The sequence below is a fragment of the Mus pahari genome, chromosome 1 (genome assembly GCF_900095145.1).
Source record: "Mus pahari chromosome 1, PAHARI_EIJ_v1.1, whole genome shotgun sequence".
In the NCBI taxonomy this organism is placed as follows: Eukaryota; Metazoa; Chordata; class Mammalia; order Rodentia; family Muridae; genus Mus; species Mus pahari.
In genome coordinates this window covers 90,201,187-90,206,150 of record NC_034590.1, presented here as the reverse complement: position 1 = coordinate 90,206,150, position 4,964 = coordinate 90,201,187, and the positions used below count along the sequence as shown (strand labels likewise).

Sequence of the window (4,964 nt, the reverse complement as noted above, 5' to 3'; positions counted from 1 at the left end):
GTCTTTATGTATGCATTTCTCTGTTTTGGGTCAGATAACTTCAATGTACCTTGGCTGATGTGTCACCTAACTTCTTTGTTTTCTTCTGTAATATAAATCTGATGCTCACTTTGAGACTACATTTGAGACTACCACAGCGCACTCTCTGTGTCAGTGTCCATTTGTCACTTTTAGCCGACTTCTTGCCCACCTGAGTACTGAAAACCTGGTTTCCTGTGGGTTGAGAGACCGACTGAGTCTAGTCTACAGCAAGTGTTTGTCAGTCAAGTAGTCGAATTCACTCATTCCTACACTGAACAAATACATACTGGATACCTACAATATGCAACAAAGGACGCGAGGATCTGCAGATAAAATAAAGAAATGGCATCCAGAATGTATTAAACTCACAAAGCTCAACAAATAACAAGCAACCTAACTTTTTTTTTTTTTTTTTTTTTTTTAAGACTTGAAATGAAAATTCACTAGGGGCAGTTCGTGTGTTGGTGGCTAGGCAGTGCAGCTCCGTGACAGATTCGGCAACACGCGGCTCCCATGCGTCGTCACGTTGCCCAAGAGGAAGGTTAGTGCGGATGGAGCGGCGAAGACGGAGACCATCGCCGTTGGCCAAGCCCGACCCTGCCAAGGTGGATGCGAAGCCGAAAAAGGCAGCAGGAAAGGATAAAGCATCAGACAAAAGAAGTGCAGGTAAAGGGAAGCGGAGAGCAAAGGGCAAACTGAAATGACTGACCAGCAAACCACAGATCTGCCTGCAGAAAATGGAGAGTCCAGCCTCTGAAGAGAAAGAAGCCAACTCCATCTAAGCATCCATCAGGTCTGTCAGTGGTCTCTACCTCCCTTCTTGTACAATCCAGAGGAAGATTTTACCAACTATTTTGTAAATGCGAGTTGTTGTTGTTGTTGTTGTTTGTTTGTTTGTTTGTTTTTAGCTCTAGAAACATTTTTAAACGGTGAGGAAATCCCACCTTATCCCATTTTTTTAAGTGTAAATGTTTATGATTTAGTACAACCAGAAAATAGCAGGACACTGAATCAGGAGAGGCAGTGACTGTCTTGGGGATCACCATAACATTCCGTATAGGGGGCTAGTTTTATAACCTACAATACGAAGCATACTAAATGGCAATCTGGAGTCTCAGTCATGCATTTGTGTCTGGAATATTTTCAGTTAGATCTGGTCCCGTGTTTCTGGTAGAACCATTTTGTAAGAAAGTCAGCCGGGCAGTGGTGGTGCATGCCTTTAATCCCAGCACTTGGGAGGCAGAGGCAGGCGATTCGAGGACAGCCTGATCTACAGAGTGAATTCCAGGACAGCCAGGTGATACAGAGAAACCCAGTCTCGAAAAACAAACAAACAAACAAACAACCCCCCAAAACAAAAACAAAAACAAAAACAAAGCAAGAAAGCCAGCCAGTCTTTGGTCCTTGCCCTGTCAGGACTGTGATGTCTGTGGTCATGGCAGTCTGTTTTCTTAACAGTTGTGATAAGGTGCTGTGAAAGGTGGAAATTATGAGTACGTTTTGTGTGTGGCATAAAATTGTGAGTTGGTGGAGCAGAGGATTATGAGCATGTGGTTGTTATGAGAGGTCTTAGGGAAGCTTGCCAGTTTGATGCTGGAACATCACTGGAATATGTTCAAAGAAAAACAATACATAGCCCTTCATTTGTGTACATAAACACAATGTGACTCTTCAGCGTTTGGGTACGTGATGACAGTATATGGCTCTTTTTGGGTACGTGTGATAAGAACTGGAATGTACTCTGCTCCTCGACCAATAAAATCTGTTGTGAAAGAGTAAAAAAAAAAAAAAAAAAAAAAAAAAAAAAAAAAAAAAAAGAAAAAAAGAAAGAAAATTCACTAGGAAGATCTACAGATGAAACCCACTGTATCCTCAGCATGTCATTCAGTTCAGGCTTTCTGATATGCATCGCAGACACCATCAGAGCCCCACAGCACCGTGTGTCGGGAGAGGAAGAAACATGAATGCCAAATTTTGTTGGTAAGAATGAAAACACTGCAAATATTTAAAAGAAATATTTTATTTATTTTTATATTTAAAAGACAAATACATTTTTTTATTTTTTTATTTTTCGAGACTTTTCCTGCCTTGGCTTCAGAAAGGTTGTCCAACTTCTGCTATGTAGAAGTGATACATCAGGGCTACAGCCTGAGTTGCTGGAATCATGCAGTTGGTCCACCAACTGGAATTAGATTGGACAGTAGTATTAAGGGTTTCTGGGGTTTGGGGCTGGAGAGATGGCTCAGCAGTTAAGAGCACTGACTGCTCTTCCAGAGGTCCTGAGTTCAATTCCCAGCAACCACATGGTGGCTCACTACCATCTGTAATGGGATCGATGCCCTCTTCTTGTGCTCCTGAAGACAGCTACAGTGTACTCATATACAATCAAATCAATCAATCTTTAAAAAAAAAAGAGTTTCTGAGGGCTTGGCTAACTTTGACCTGTTGTCTGGATGGAACCTCTCTCCTCCATATGATGTACATTTTGGACAGTTCTCCTGAAGCAGTGAGTGCCCAACATACTCAAAGTTCTTGGTAGCATCACCCCTGGCCTGCTGTCTTAGGACTTCTTCCAGAAACCTGTTCAAGTCATACATCTTGTGGTGTAGGGCCACCCTGGGTGCTCTTGCTATCCGTGTGTTTCTGAACCTCTTCCAATCTGTATTACTTCACAGTCCTGCCTGCCTGCCTGGACATCCCAGAACAGTGAGATTCCTGGGCCCTGCAAATACATCCATGCCTTTTCCTCCCAAGTACTGGGGTTAAAGGCATGTGCCACCATTGCGCAGCCTCAATGGAAACTCTAAAAACCAGAAGGGCCTCAGCAGATGTTTGGGAGACTCTAAGAGACCACAGATACCAGCTTAGACTACTATATTCAGCAAAACTTTCAATCATCATAGATGGAGAATATAAGACAGTCCATGATTAAATCAAATTTAGGCAGTATCTTTCTATGATTCCAGCCTTATAGAAAGCACTAGAGAAAAACACTTCAACCTAGAGAGGTTAACTACACTCAAGAAAATACAAGGAATAACCTCTGACTGGAAAAATCAGAAGAGATGAAATACACACACACACACACACTCTACAACAACACAATATGCTTATGGGAATCAACAAATACTGCTCATAGATTTCTCAACATCAGTGATCTCAGTTCCCCAATAAAAAGACACAGACTAACAGAGCGGATGCAGAAACAGGATTCATTCTTCTGCTGCATCCAAGAAACACAGCTTAACATTAAAACTGTGTATCACTTCAGGATAAAAGAACGGAAAAAGATAATGCAAGGAAATGGACTTAAGAAGCAAGCTGTTGCAGACCTTTTAATATCTTAAAAATTAAACTTAAACCAAAGCTAATTAGAAGAGATAGAGAAGGATGTTACAAACTCATCAAAGGAAAAATCCACCAAGAGGACATAGAGTTCTTAACATCTATGTACCAAAACCAAGGCCATCTAAATTTATATAAAAGAAATACTACTACAGTTAATAAATACTTTCAGAAAAGTAGCTGGATATAAAAGTAACTCATAAATATCTACAGCCATCCAATATGCAAATCACAAACCATCTGCGAAAGAAACCAGGGAAACAACACCTTTCACAACAGCCTTGAATAATATAAAATATCTTGTGGTTACTCTACCCAAGCAAGTGTAACTCTTGTATGACAAAAACTTTAAAAAATTGAAGGAAGAAATTGAAGAAATCAGAAGATGGAAAGATTTACCATGCTAACAGATCAGAAGTATTTATATAGTTAAAAAGGCCATTCTACCAAAAGCAATTTACAGATTCAATGCAATCTCCATCAAAATTTCAACACAATTTGTCCCAGATCTTGAAAGGAAAAATTTCGGCTTCATATGGAAACAAAAAATTCAGATTAGATAAAACAATTGTGCATAATAAAAGAACTGCTGGAGGAATCACCATTCCTGATTTCAAGTTGTACTACAGAGCTATATAGTAAGAAAAACAGCATGGCATTGGCACCCCCCCCCCCCACACACACCAAAAAAGACCAAACAAAATAAAACAAACCCCAGACACAATCAATGGAACTGATTTGAAGACCCAGACATAAGTCCATATTCCTATGGACACCTGAATTTTGTTTTGTTTTGAGACAGGGTCTCTCAGTGTAATAACCCTGGCTATCCTGGACTCACTTTGTAACTAGGCTGACCTCAAAATCATAGAGAATTCACCTGCCTCTGCCTCCCAAGTGCTGGGATTAAAGGTGTGTGCCACCACCCCCAGCTGGACACCAGATTTTTTGATGAAGAAATGAGAAATACACAGTTGGAAAAAAATCCCCAGCATCTTTAACAAATGGTGCTGGACAAAATGGATGACTGCGTGTAGAAGAATTCAGATAGATCCATACTTATCATTCTGTACAAAATTCAACTCCAAATGGATCAAAGGATTCCACATAGAACCAGATACACTGAATCTGTTATAAGAGAAATTGGGCAATGGCCTTGAACTCAGTGGCACAGGAAAAGATGTTCTGAGTAGAACACCATTAGCAAGGCACTAAAACCAACAATAATATATGGGACCTTGTGAAACTGAAAAGCTTCTGCAAGGCAAAGAACACCATCATTTGGGCAAAGTGGCAGCCTATACAAAGGGAAAAGAATTTTTTTTTTTACTAAGTACACATTCAATAGAGGGTTAACATCCAAAGTATATAAGGAGCTCAAAAACTAGATATTAAGAAAACAAATAATTCAATTAGATATGGGGTATAAATCTAAACAGAGAATTCTCAATAGAGGAAACTCATGTGGCTGAGAAACACTTGTAGAAATGTTCAACATCCTTATCAGGGAAATGCAAATCAAAGCCGCTTTGAGATTTCATCTTACACCAATCAGAAGGGCTAAAGTCAACATAAGTAATGCCTGGCATGGTGGCACA

The 4,964-nt window shown here is 40.0% G+C and overlaps 1 pseudogene; it reads right to left on the bottom strand.

Annotated features, from left to right (window-relative positions):
* Positions 1 to 2,115: 2,115 nt before the first annotated feature.
* On the bottom strand, positions 2,116 to 2,718 carry LOC110325467 (annotated as a pseudogene).
* Positions 2,719 to 4,964: the final 2,246 nt, after the last annotated feature.